The sequence below is a fragment of the Mesoplodon bidens genome (assembly GCF_964165515.1).
Source record: "Mesoplodon bidens genome assembly, chromosome: 12".
In the NCBI taxonomy this organism is placed as follows: domain Eukaryota; kingdom Metazoa; phylum Chordata; class Mammalia; order Artiodactyla; family Ziphiidae; genus Mesoplodon; species Mesoplodon bidens.
Genome location: NC_138168.1, coordinates 69,767,582 through 69,783,238, shown reverse-complemented (window position 1 = coordinate 69,783,238; position 15,657 = coordinate 69,767,582).

The following is a 15,657-nucleotide window of genomic DNA, read 5'->3' as shown; positions in this document are numbered from 1 at the left end:
TGTTAGTAGTTATTTCTAAGCAGTGGGATTATGAGTAGTATATTTTATTTGTACTTTACTCTTTTCTTACAGACTTTCTCAAAAAATTGTTACTTCTGTAATCAGAGAAAAAGTAAGTGTCGTGTAGGTCCTTCCCTGCACTGAACTGAAATTTTTCTCTCTCCTTTTTTTAATAACTTCAGCATATTTTACTTGAGGATATATAAAAGAAAAAATTCTTTCTACTCATAAAAATTCTTTAAAAATTGGAAGCAACTGCAATGCCCCTTCCCTGCCCATCACCTTCTTTTACTAGTTGAACATCTATGGGGCATCTTCAGGTTTGACCCTCCTACCATACGTTCTCTGCAAAGCAGCTAAAGTGATCTTAAGAAACAGACCAATTTTTCCCTGCTCAAAACTTTCCAACAGTTTCCCATCCCTCTTAGAACAAAAGCAATGCTGATATCAGGGCCCACAAGGCTCTCTCTCTGATCTTACTTCCTACCACTATTTATTTCTCACTCCACTTTAGCCTCAAAGTTTTCTTGCTCTCATGTCCCCACCTGTCTTAGTCTGTTTGGACTGCTATAACAAAAAAGCATAGATTGGGTGGTTTATAAACAATAAAAATGGATTTCCCACTAGTCCTGGAGGCTAGTAAGTCCAAGATCAAGGCATAGACAGATTTGGTGTCTGGTGAGAACCCACTTCCTGGTTCACAGACAGCAACTGCTCACTGTGTCCTCACATGGTAGAAAGGGCAAGGGAAGCCTCTGTGGTCTCTTTTATAAGAACAGTAATCCCAATCATAAGGGCTCCCCCCTCATTACCTAATTGTCTTCCAAAGGCCCTACCTCCAAATGCCATCACAATGGGGATTAGGTTTCAATACATCCATTTTGGGAGACACAAACATTCAGCCTATAGCACCATCTCATGACTTTTTCATTCACTATTTCCCTTTGCCTGGAATACCCTGCCCCCAGATATTCCACAGCTTATTCCCTTACTCCATTCAGATGTCTACTCAGTGTCTCATCCTCAGAATGATCCCTGAACACTCTCTTAAAACCAGCACTCCGATCACTCTCAATCCCCTAACTCTACTTATTTCTCTTCCTCGCACTTATCACTATGTAATAGTTTCCTATTGATTTGTCTGATTATTCATGGTCTGTCACCCCAACCAGAATGTAAGTTCCATAAAGGCCAGGACTTTAGCTGTTTTCTTCTCACCGTTATAATCCCCATGGCCTAGAGATGACACAGGTTAGGGGTTCAATATATGATTAAATTAATGAAGGATGTGCTTCAGGTTTTCTCATTCAGCTACTGGAAATCCAAGCCCCCACTCGGAAATCAAGGTGATGCCACCAGAAGAGAGGACCAGGCTGCAGGTATAGCCTGGCCATAAGGAGCAGCGTGACCCTTCCTTCCTGCCTCTTCTCTCCCCAGGCAGCAGCTCTTTAATACTCCCTCGAAATTCAAATGACATCCCTTGAAGCCACATCACACTTCTCACTCACACCAAGCACCTAATGAGCACACTGCTGTGAGGCAGGTATGGACCGCAGCTCCCAATTAACATTTATTAGCTCTAGCAATGAATGAAGAGACCTGAAAATACATATATTATTTTGAGGGGAAATTTACACACAGAGATTTTTCCTTTTTGAAAATTATGTGAAAGACGTTTTCTCTGAGGTCAAAAACACTTAAAAAGAAAGGGTGAGAAAGAGACTAGAGTTGGGAGTAGAGTTGAATAATACCTGAAGCTTGTAGAAACTTCAAGTTCTGGCTCCACTGACAGATTAAACAATGAACGACTTGTTTGTGCACCGTCTTGACAAAGACACACAGCTGGGCAAGGCATGACTCAGAGAACAAGGAACAGGACATGCAACAGCTACTCAGGCAGATCCACCCCAGGCAAGCAGACAAGCACCCGACTTGCTAGTATTTTGTCAATCATGTGGAACAAACAGGTATATAAGGATGAGGCTACTATATTAAAGAAAATAGGCACGGATTAGGTGACAAGCTAAAATAACTTTTCTCCTCTTTAACTGTTGTCCATGAGTCCCTGAGTGAGCTGTCACAGAAGGGTAAAACCCCAGTGATGTTATCTCGAGTTCTGTCTTTCTCATGATCTTAAAAGTCTCCATTTAAGAAAAATGAATCAGAAACCAAAGTAATGTGAATATGAAAATGTATTCACTTTGCAATAACTTGTAAGATTACGTCATTCAAAAAATGGAGCCGTTAACCACTATTACTAATGGGATTCTTTGTGAAGAAGTTTTGTTTTGATCAGGAAGGGGCTGCCTGTCTCCCAAAGTCTGTAACTGCATTCAAGGTTACAGGGCTGACCTGGCTCTACAGCCACACTTGGGGAGGAAAGTAGGATTGAGACGTGGATAAAGGGGAGACTTTCATTTTTACTCCATAAACTTAAAAAAAAATTTTTTTTTAATTTTTAACTTTGATAAAATACACCTAGCAAAAATTTTACCCTCTTAACCATTTGCAAGTATATGGTTGAGTGGTGTTAACCACATTGACATTGTTGTTCAACCTATCTCCAGAACTGTTTTCATCTTGGAAAATTGAAACTATATACCCGTTAAACAACAACTACTCCATTAGCTCTTGTATAGTTAGAATTTTTAACAATTAGAAAATACTTTTATCTTAAAAAATACAGAGGGGAAATCTTGCATTCACAGGTGAAAGAAGATAACATTTAATTCATATCTGCATGGAAAATTCAATCCTGACATAAATATCTTAAAAAGACTGGGCAAAAATGTTGGAAGACAAAAAATTAACAACAACCAAAAAAACCTGCTTTTGTAAATATATTTACCAAGGAGAAGTTATCTGGATGACTAACAAATATTTGAAGTGTAGATTTATAGGCAGAACAAATACTAAGCAGTTGTTCCATTCTTCAAAATGCAATGCAAAATCCATCTCCCTGTTACTCACTAGCAATTTCCATTGACTACAATTACTCACAGACAGATATTTGAATAAAAGCCTATTACTAGTAGTAACTTGAGCTCTGGAGCCAAATGCGGCAGAACCTTGGTCAAAATCTCTGGGCCGTACACACATTGCCTCTGAAAGGGCATCTGCATATCAGAGGACTTTATCCTTCCAAGGAACTTGGCTTGGGAGCCTAAGGACCAGAAATGGGCCTGGATCCACATACCTATTTATGGGTTTTCCCTTAATATCCAATTTGCCTGGAATTTCCCCAAACGCCAAACAGTCATTTTCTTATTGCATCATCTCTGCCAAACTCTTTCTATTCACAGTGACATCACTTTGTTATGGGGGGGGGGGAGTAGAATGTCTAAATATATCCCCAGAATTCAGCCATTTTCTTACATATTCACATGTCATTTTGGTACTTAGATGCATGGAAAGGGCCATGTTATTGATTAAAATTCATTTTTCACTGCCCCCTTTCCTGTCACTTGAAAGGAACGCTTGAATAATAAAACTGCATTACTTTGGTGACTGACTAGGAGAAGGAGAAATGGGGTAGGGGATGCGGGGGACAATTACAATTCATTAACAGCTGCCTAAACGTCTACACCTAAGAGACAGTCATACACAACGTCCCAATCTAGTTAACAATTTCCCTTTGCCAAATTTAAAAATAAAATTTTTCTTAAACTTCGTGAGAACCTCCTTCTCAGTTAATCCTAGGAACTCTTATTGTAAATAGCAATTAAGAAAAAATTAAAGTAACACCTCATATTTATAGAGGGCTTTAGAGTTTTCACAGTGCTTTTGTGCTTTCATGATCACTGTCTCATTTTGACCTTCAGAACAATTCAGGGTGGTGATACTGTTATTTCCATCTTACAGATGAAGCAATTAAGATGCAGACTACTTGAGTAAATTGCCCCCAAGTTTTACAGTCAACACGTGTGAGGCCAGGACTTAAGCTCAGGTCTTCCAGGAACAATTCTATCTCTTATCACAAAACAGTGTTTCTTATTGGTCTGTACATTAAATGTTCAATTTTGGCAAATTCTAACACTGTTTTTAATCAGTAGGAAAAAATATATAGACTTTTTTTTCCCTTGGGCTAAATCACTCCATTCATATGCAAACATTAGATTTATAAAATGATTGGTATATATTAAAAGAAATCTACTGTTTCATTAAGACATCCTTTTTTGCTTTCACTAATATAGTTTGTCTACACAGCTGATTTATGCAGATGTTATAATTTTATAATCTCTGTACATTTGAAATTAGTTTGAAATGTCAAAGAGTTTTGATATTTTAGGTTTTACACTTCATGTATCTCTCTGTGTGTTAATGGTTTCTGCCAAGCATCAAATTTAGCAGCTTCTCAGAGCTTTTTCTAGCCTGCCCCAAACAAGAAGCACTAGAAATTACTGAAGACAAGTTGGCCTTGTGAGATTTCCAAACTAGTTTCTAAACCAAAGAAATTGAGTGAGATAAATTTAGAACACTTGGGAGCTTTGAAAGTCTATTTGGATAAATTTCAGTTACTGCCAATGTAAAAGCATGTCCTAGAAACAGAAATGGTGATCAAAGTCTCACCTCCAAATAATATTCATCCCTCGTAAAACACACAAAGGCAAATTTGGCTTTGTTGGGAAATAATAACACATTCTTTATTCAGACATCAAAACACATTTAGATAGTTTGGGAAGAGGGATTTTTGGTTGATTTTGTTTTCATTGTTACAGATTTTGTTATTAGGTTTTTTATAACAATTTACATTATCCTGGGATTTTACTTAAACCCACAATTTTTATAATTATTTTTATTACAGTAAGTAACTGTTCTGTGGATTACAGGTTGAATAAAGAACGTACTGTACTGAATCATTTATGGTAGTGAATTCATTAAAAGGGGATCAATAAAGCACTATATCTGTGGCCCATCAATCAGAGGTAGGAAATTTTTTCATTGAAGTAAACTGTTTATACAATACCAGCAATGCCATGGGTTTTTCTGGAAAGCAAAATGTCAATATGCTGAAAGTTCATGCCTTTTGACCTAATAATGAATTCTAGGAATCTCTTGTAATACCTGAGCCCTAAATACAGGAAATAACAGACTCCAGGGATGTTCATTACTGGCATTATTTATAACAGTGACAAGTTACAAAAGCCAAAATATCTAAAAATAGAGGCATATTTAAGTAAACTATGGTATATTCATAACAGTGAAATATTATTATATAGCAATTAAATATCATTATGAAGTTTTAAAAATTTGTCAGGATGTACTTTGGAGTCAGACAAGACCAGAGTTTGAATCCTGCTTCTAACAGGATTTTTTTAGCTCTATAAAACTAATCTCAGCTTTCTAATTTGTATTAATACCTAAAAAGACATAGTCATTTAGAAATATACATAACAGGTGATACAAAGTCTAAGATGTTGCAAACACTCAGCAAAGTATACTTACTATAGAATATTAAGGAGCAAAGAAGAGAATGCAAAACCATTTACATATTACAATCTACTTATGTAAAAATGCATATGGATATAGGAAAAAGACTGGAAAGAAATATTAAAATATCTAAAGGACAATATAGATTGTCCCCAGAAAGAACACTAATAAATTGTACATGTGTGTATATACATTTACAAATACATATATATATACATATGCTTTTCTGTATTTTTTCAGAGTTTCCCTAACTGGTATTAGTTTCTTTTTTAATAAGAATAAAGAGATGCTATAGCCATAATGATATACATCTATTCAACTATTTGAACTTTTAGAATTAACACAAAAATCTATTTTTGAAACTTCCAACTTCAGATAATTTCCCTTCCCACTCTAACTACATTTTCCTTACAGAGTATTTTCTGAACATGCTTATTTAGTCTTCTGTACCTTTTCTCCATTCTCTTTGTGGCAACTTCCTGCTCATCCTTTAAAGCCAGTTGAAATGTTATCTCCTCTGTGAAGCAATTTTTAACTTCCATAAGCAGTATTAGTCCCTTCTGCCTTTGTGCTCCAGAATATTCTGCTTGGTATACAGCTAATGCTAGGCATCATCATCATCACATATTAAATATGTATTTAGGTTTTACTCTCTAAATATATATATATACCATATTATTAAATTTTCATAGAAGCCCTGTGACTTAGATACTGTCATTGTCCTCCATTAAAAAGATGAAGAACTGACACTCAGAGAGAGTCTGATTCCAAATCCTGTGCTTTTAACCACAGTGCTATAGCCTCTTAATTCTTCCTGTGACTGTAAGCTTGATATTTTGGCACCTAGATGAGATAAGTGGCATCTCCAAAATAGACATAGCCTATTTCAGATAAATATTGCTGGTCTACTTCAATAGGATTTGACCTGTATACATTCCATCATATCTGTTCCTTAAAACATTTATACCTATATATTATTTTCTTAAATATTTCTTTTTGATCTCCTTTATGCTCTTTGCTAGGTACTGGGGATACAATAAAGAGGAACAGTAGCCAAGGTGCTGGTCCTTAAGGAGATGACAGTCTATCTGTGAGACAGACATGAATCAGAGTCACACAAATTCAGAATTGCACATGTGAGTGCTATAAAGGATAGGGGCTTGGTGCTATGTGAGCATACTATGGGGAAATTTTCCCTTGAGGGGGAATGGAGGTCTAGAGGGGAGAAGAGAGTGAGACAATGAGGAGTTGAGTTTTGCACATGTAAATGTGAGATTATTGTTTGCCACTGAGATGGCAAATGGATATATAAGTCTGAAGTTCAATAAAAGTGATCTGAGCTAGAGGTATAAATTAGGGAAGGATCAGCATTTATAAGTAATTTAAAACATTAGACTGGATGACATCTCCACAAAAAGGAGTGCAGGTGAAGAAGAGGGGATATCCAAGATCTGGAGCTTGCAGTAGTCTAACGTTTGGATATCAGGGAGATGAGGTAGAACAAGCAAACGAGAGACCCGTGAAGTCCGGTGAAAGCAGGAGAGTGAATTTTACTGGTAATTGAGGGAAGCAGGTTTTTCAAGAAGACTGAGGGATCAGGTGGGTCAAACAAACACTGCTGATTGGTCCAATGAGATGGATATTGAAAACTGACCATTTCATTTCACAGCATGACAATCATTGATGATTTTCACCCTTTCAATGGAATGATGGGGTCAAAGTCCTGACTGAACTGACTCTAAGAGCAAATGAAAAGACATGAACTGGTGTTGTGAATGTAGAAAACACTTTTGATTAATTTGGCTGTAAAAGGGAAAAGAAAAATGGAATAGAGGCCTAGGGGAAAAAAGGAAGAGAAAGATAATTTTTTTTCTAGGGACGAGAGAAATAATAGCATGTTTTTATGCTGATAGGAATAATCCAGAAGATGGCTTAACACTGACAATGTGAGACAGAGAAGGGAGAGAAGCTGGAGCCATGACTTTGGCTAGGCTAGGGGGAGGGGATCGATCAAGTACAGAAGGAAAGGAATGGCCTTTGAGTGGAGCATAGATGGGGCATCCACAGCAATAGACGGGGAGAAGAAAGAGGCACAAACGCATGAGGGAGATAGAATGGCAAAGCTTGTGGAACAGCTTCTTACTGCAATTGTTTCCTCAGTAAAATAGGGAGAAGAACGATCAAATGAGAGCGAAGGCTTGAGGATAAAAGTGAAGGCATGTAGCAGTCACCCAGGAGCGAGAGAATGGACATACTAGGGGAATATAGCCTGATTGCCTGGCAAAACTGAGGAATCACTGGGAAGTTATTAGACTTGAATTTGAAATGAGAGGATTGGGTGTTTTTTTTCCAAGTCTGTAAAGCTGCTGGTGCCGAGTTGGCATGAGAGTTGGATGGCAACAGGGTTGGTTTTTCCAGAAGAGTATAAGGAAGGGAGAAAGAGGCAAAGGGAGTTGGTGAAAGGTGAGAAGTGAGAATATGAGGGAATGGTGGATTCTAGGTCCTAGCAGTACTGTTGAAGTAAAAATATTAGAGAAAGTGAGAAGCAAGATAGGAGACAGTAGTTGGGGAAGAGGATGATTGAAATGGCAATTATGGGAGGGATAAAGGTATTAATAAGACAAGGTCTAGACTATGACCATGGCAGTCAGTTATTGAAGTTGGAAAGTGGACAAGGAACTGAGAGACCAGGAACTGAAGGGTCATCTATGTGGTACTGAAATCACAAGGAACTGTAATGGGAGCAGTGCTAGAGAGAATATAGGAGGGAGCTAAAACCTCTCAAAGAGCATCAAAGAAAATGTGAAAGTGGAAGGGGGTTCTATGGATGACTGCAACAAGGAAGGGCAGCATATAGCATGGTCAAACAACCTGAGATGCAAAGATGTGACTTTAGGGAGGAATGGGAAGAATAATGGCTTGAAAGTTGAAGTGGGGAGCAAAGAGAACATCTATCCCACCTACCAAATCCCATGGAGCAAGGGGGTGGTAAAGGAAAGAGCTACCCCTTGAGAAGGTTGCAGAGGAATCACTATGCTCAGGAATCATGGTCCTTGCTTTCAAGGACCATGCTCATCTGTGTATATCAAGTTGAATCAGAGCCTGATAATCAACTGAGCTAAAAAAACACCCTCTTCTCAATTTTGAAAAAGAGAAAAGAAATTAAAACCGAATGGTAGTTGAAAAGCACTCTAAAATTGTGAGTGAATAGCCTGGTGTGCTGATAAGCTACAATATATCACAGATGAAAAAACATAATGACAAGCCAAAGAATGTTAACAATCATTCATTAAACAAGTCAGGGACTACAGCAAAGTCTTTTCAGAAAAGAACTCAGGGAGGGAAATGGGAAAAAACACATGAATATCTCCATAGTTAATAAAATATTGACAGTGGAAGCCAGATTAATGGTTCAGGATCTGGCTGGCAGAATCCGAGGCTCCGAAGAAGCCAGGATAATACTCTGGATAAAGCCAATGATTTTTGGCTGTAGTATTTCTTTTATTTTTCCCAATTCTAATTACTCATTTCTATGCATAGGAGAGGGCACTATGTGATAATACATAGCAGGGTAATACAATAATAATTTCAGTGATGCTGGAAATGTTCTATACCTGCACTGTCCAACTTGATAGCCACTTGTCACATGTGGATACTGAGCCTTTGAAATGTGGCTAGTGTGATGGAGGAATTGAATTTTTAATCTTATTTAATTTTAATTAATTTAAATTTAAATACCCAGATGACTTCCAGTTTCTGGTCCCACAAGTAAGAAGCTTAGAAATTACCACCCTGTCCTAACTAGTAAAAAGTTGAACAAATTGAAAACTCAGCAACTCTTCTTAGATCTATAAGAGAAGTGAGGTTGCAAGGCAAACTGCTGCCCCCAAAATTGGACAGCTTGACCAGTTGATACAGAGAATCACAACTTACTAGAGCAGAAACCCAGGAGCTGCAACCTCTGTGGAAACCAGTTCCCGGGTAGGAAAACCTAAACTACAATTAATGAATTGCTGGAGGCTCAGTGTGAACAAGTCTGAGTGATAAAAACTCTAAGGAGATCAAGTCATGGGGAGTGGGGTGAAGGGGAAACACTTGTAACTTTTACCTTCTAGAGCTCTACCAGTTTCTCTTCCAGTGACTATTAGAGAAAAATCCCCTCAAGCCTCCAGCAAGGGGAGGGGTAAAGGGATCATTTTGAATTATGCCATAGCACTCCGTTCTTCTTAACAAGGTCTGCCCTCAGTAGAAACTATTTAACCAGAGCCTAACCTGCTAGGACTTTATCTGAACCTATGTGAGGTGGAGGAAGACAAATACCCAACTTCAGCTGTCTGTTGTCTTCCACATGTAGGAAGGGAAATACCCCACTCCAACCCACTCACTCTAACCATCCTGCTGAGAAACACTTGTGAAGTTTGTAGTCTAGAGGCATAGGCTCACTAAAAAAACGTAGACCTAATCATAGGACTACAGTATGCTTCTCCTGCCCCCACACCTAACCACCACATTACTAAAGAGCTATCTAGAGCAATTCTTCTTACACAGTATACCATGTCCAGGTAACAAGAAAAAAAATTACAAAACATACCCAGATGGCAAAAAAAAAAAAATTTGAAGAGGTATAGAAAGCATCAAAATCAGACTTAGATATGGCAGAGCTGTTGGAATGATCACATCAGGAATTCAAAACAACTGTAATAAATGTGCTAAGGGCTCCAATGGATTTAGTAGACAGCATGGAAGAAACAGATGGGTAATGAAAGCAGAGCGATAGAAATTCTAAGAAAGGACCAAAATGAAATGCTAGAGATTAAAAATACTTTAAGAGAAATGAAGAATGATTTTTTTTTTTTTTTTTGTGGTACGTGGGCCTCTCACTGTTGTGGCCTCTCCCACTGCGGAGCACAGGCTCCGGATGCGCAGGCTCAGTGGCCATGGCTCACGGGCCCAGCTGCTCCGCGGCACGTGGGATCTTCCCAGACCAGGACACGAACCCGTGTCTCCTGCATCAGCAGGCCGACTCTCAACCACTGTGCCACCAGGGAAGCCCTGAAGAATGACTCTGATGGGCTTATTAGGAGACTGGGCGTGGCTGAGAAAAGAATCTCTTAGCTTGAGGATATCTCAATAGAAACCTTCAAAACTGGAAAGCAAAGAGAAAAATAACTGAAGTAACAGAATGTCCAAGGACCGTGGTACAGCTATAAAAAGTGTAACATACGCATAATGGGAATACCAAAAGGAGAAGACAGACACAGAAAATATATTTTAAAAAATAATGACTGATGGGCTTTCCTGGTAGTGCTGTGGTTAAGAATCCACCTGCCAATGCAGGGGACATGGGTTTGAGCCCTGGTCCAGGAAGATCCCACATGCCGCAGAGCAACTAAGCCCATGTGCCACAACTGCTGAGCCTGTGCTCTAGAGCCCATGAGCCATGACTACTGAGCCCACGGACACAACTACTGAAGCCCGCACAGCTAGAGTCCATACTCTGCAACGAGAAGCCACGGCAATGAGAAGCCCGTGCACCCCAACGAAGAATAGCCCCTGCTCACTGCAACTAGAGAAAGCCCACGCACAGCAACGAAGACCCAATGAAACCAAAAATAAAATAAATAATTTTTTAAAAAAATAATAATAATGACTGAGAATTTCCCCAAATTAATGTCAGACGCCAAACCACAGATCTAGGAAATGTATTCAATTACGTATGCTTATGTTAAAATGTATATATATGCTTACGTATATGTGAAATGAATTATAGCTATGATACAAAGAATAGGAGGACAAAATTAGGACTATTTTGTCATTTTAAGGTACTCACCCCACCCATGAAGTGGTATAGTGTTATTTGAAACTGGACTTGCATTAGTTATGAATGTATATTGCAAACTCTAGGGCAACCACAAAAAAAAAAGTAAAGTTAAGAAGTACAACTGAAATGCTAAGAAAGGAGAGAAAATCATACCATAAATTGATCAATTAGAAAAAGACTGGAAGATAAAAACAGAAACAAAAGCAAAGGAAACAAATAGAAAACAGTAACATATATGGCAGATATTAATCCAACTATTATCAATTATCACTTTGAACATCAATGGTCTAAATGTAGCCGTTAAAAGACAGAGATGGTTAGAGTGGATCACAAAACAAGACCCAAATATATGTTGTCTAAAAAATCCATTTTAAGTATAAAGACACATATAAATTAAAAGTAAATGGACGAAGAAAGACATACCATGGGAACACTAATCAAAAGAATTCACTTTGTTATACAGAAGCAACTAACACAACAATGCAAAGCAATTATACTCCAACAAAGATGTTAAAAAAAATAATTAGGAATTGCTACATTCATTTCAGACAAAGCAGACTATACAGCAAGAAAAGTTTTCAGGGATAAAGAGGAGCATTAAATAATGATAAGGAGGGCTTCCCTGGTCACGCAGTGGTTGAGAGTCCGCCTGCCGATGCAGGGGACACGGGTTCGTGCCCCGGTCTGGGAAGATCCCACATGCCGCAGAGCGGCTGGGCCCGTGAGCCATGGCCACTGAGCCTGTGTGTCCAGAGCCTGTGCTCCACAATGGGAGAGGCCACAACAGGGAGAGGCCTGCATACCTCCAAAAAATAATAAATAAATAAATAAATAAATAAATAATGATAAGGGGATCAATTTTCCAAGACTGTATAACAGTCCTTAACATGTATGCATCTAATAGCAATGTCAAGAGATGTGAGGCAAATACTGATAGAAGTGCAAGGAGAAATAGATGAGTCCACTCTTACAGTTGGAAACTTGAACTCATCTGTATCAGAAATGGACAGATCCAGTAAGAACATAGTTGAACTCAACAACACCATTAATCAACTGTATATAATGGACGTATATAGACTACTTCAACCAAGAACAGTAGAATACACATTCTTATCAGATTCATCTGGAACATACACCAAGAAAGAACACATTCTGGACCATAAAACATACCTTAACAAATTTAAAAGAAGAGAAATCCTATAATGTCTGCTCTCAAAATATAAGGAAATTAAACTAGAAATCAATAACAAAAAGAGAGCTGGAAAACCCAAAAATACTTGGAGAATAAACAACATACTTCTAAATAACACATGGGTCAAAGAAGAAATCTCAAGAGAAATTTTTAAATGTTTTTAACTAAATGAAAATGAAAACAAAACATCAAAATTTGGGAGATACAGTGAAAGCACTGCATAGGGAGAAATTTATAACATTGAATGAATATATTAGAAATGAAGAAAGCTCTAAAATCAATTATCTAAGCTTCCAACTTAGGAAACTAGAACAATGAAGAGCAAATTAAATCCAAAGTAAGCAGAATAAGAGAAATAGAGATTAGAGCAGAAATCAATGAAATTGAAAGCAGAAAATCAATAGAGAAAGTCAACGAAACCAAAAGCTGGTTCTTTGAAAAGATCGATAAAACTGGTAAGCCTCTAGCCAGGCTGAGAAAAAAAAGAGAGAGGACACAACTTACTAATATCACAAATGAAAGAAGGGATATCACCACAGATCCCATGGTCATTAAAAGCATAACAAAGGAATACTATGAATAACTCCATGTCTACAAATTTTATAACCTAGATGAAATGGACCCTGTTGAAATGAAATAACCTAGATGAAATGGACCCTGATGAAATGCTGGTAAGAACAATTCCGTGAAAGACACAATCTGCTAAAACTCACACAAGAAGAGTGAAACAATCTGAATAGGGTTACATCTATTAAAATAATTTAATCAATAGTTAATAACTTCCCAAAACAGAAACCACCAGGCTCAGATGGTTTCACTGGTGAATTCTACCAAATATTTAAGGTAAAAATTATACCAATTCTCTACAATTTCTTTCAGAAGATAGAAGCAAAGGGAACACTTCACAACTCATTCTACAAAGCTAGCATTACCCTAGTATTGAAATCAGACAAAGACATTATAAGAAAAGGAAACTACAGACCAGTATGTCTGATGAAAACAGATGTAAAACTCCTCAACAAAGTATTAGCAAATCAAATTCAGTTATGTACAAAAAGAATTATACACCATGACCAAGTAGAATTTATCCCAGGTATGCAAGGCTGGGCCAACATTTGAAAATCAATTAATGTAACTCATCATATCAACAGGCTAAAGAAGAAAAATCAAACAGTTATATGAATAGATGCAGAAAAAGCATCTGACAAAATCCAATACCCATCCAAAAAAAATTCTCACTAAACTAGGAATAGAGTGGAACTTCCTCAACTTGATTAAAAAAATATATATATCTGCCAAAACACTACAACTAGTATCACACTTAATGATGAGAAACTCGGGAATTCCCTGGCGGTCCAGTGGTTAGGACTCCATGCTTCCTCTTCAGGGGGCATGGGTTCGATCTTTGGTTGAGGAACTAAGATCCTGCATGATATGTGGTGTAGCCAAAAAAAAAAAAAAAAATAGTGATGAGAAACTCAAAGCTTTCCCACTAAGATCAGAAGCAAGGCAAAGACATTCCTTCTCACCACTGATTTTCAATATTGTACTAGAAGTCTTAGCTGATGTAAAAAGACAAGACAAGAAAAGAAATTTATACAGATTTGGAAGGAAGAAATAAAACTCTTTTTTTCACAGATGACATGATCATCTATGTAGAAAATCCAAAAGAATTGACAAAAAAAAACCTTCTTGAACTAATAAACAAGTATAGCAAGACTGCAAGATACAAGGTATAACATAGAAAAGGGAATTCCTTTCCTACATACCAGCCATGAACAAGTGGAATTTGAAATTTAAGACACAATACCATTTATATTAGCACCCCCAAAATAAATTATTTAAGTATAAATCTAACAAAACATTTACAAGATCCATATGAGAAAAACTACAAAACTCTGATGAAAGAAATTAAAGAACTAAATAAATGAGAGATATCTGCTGTTAATGGATGAGAGAACTCAATATTGTCAATATGTCAGCTTGTCCCACTTTGATCTATAAGAGTCAATGCAATTTTCGATCAAAATTCTGGTAAGTCATTTTGTAGATATTAACAAACTGATTCTAAAGTTTATATGGCGAGGCAAAAGATCCAAAATAGCCAACATGATATTGAAAGAGAAGAACAAAGCTGAAGGACTAGCACTAACCAACTTCAAAACTTACTATAAAGCTATAGTAATCAAAAGAGTATAGTACTGGCAAAAGAATAGACAGACAGATCAATGGAACAGAATAGAGAACCCAGAAACAGAACTGCATATGCATAGTAACTGATCTTCGACAAAGGAGCAAAGGCAACATAACAGAGAAAAGAGTCTTTTCAACACATGATGCTGGAACACTGGACATCTACATGCAAAAAAAAAAAAAAAAAAGAATTCTGACACAGACCTTACATCTTCCCCTAAAATTAACTCAAAATGGATCACAGACCTAACTGTAAAATACAAAACTATAAAACTCCCAGAAGATATAAAAGGAGAAATTTAGATGACCTTGGGTTTGGTAATGACTTTTTAGATACAACACCAAAGGCACAATACATGAAAGAAAGAGCTAAGAAGCAGACTTCATGAAAATTAGAAATTTCTGTTCTGTAAAAGAAAGTCACTGTCAAGAGAAAAAAAAAAAAAGACAAGTCACAGACTGGTAAAAAAAACCTTTTGTAAAAAACATATCTGATAAAGGACTATTATCAAAAATACACACATACTTAAAACTCAACAATAAGAAAACAAACAAGACAATTAAAAAATGAGCCAAAGACCTGAACAAACACCACACAAAAGAAGATATACGGATGACTGATAAGCATGTGAAAAGATGCTCCAACTCATATGTCATCAGAGAAATGCAAATTACAGTGAGATTCCATTACACACCTATTAGAATGGCCAATCCAGAACACTGAGCACACCAAATGCTGGTGAGGAGGTAGAGCAATTAGAACTCTCATCCATTGTAGGAATACAGAATGGCACAGACACTTGGAGCACAATTTACCCAAAGGAGGTGAAAACTTATGTATATAAAAAAGCTTGCACATGGATGCTTATATAGGTAGTAGTTTTACTCATAATTGGCAAAACTTGTAGGTAACTAAGATGTCCTTTGGTAGGTGTATGGATAAATAAAGTGTGATACATCTAGATGTGATACATCATTCAGTGCTAAAAGGAAATGAGATATCAAGCCATGGAGAGAATTT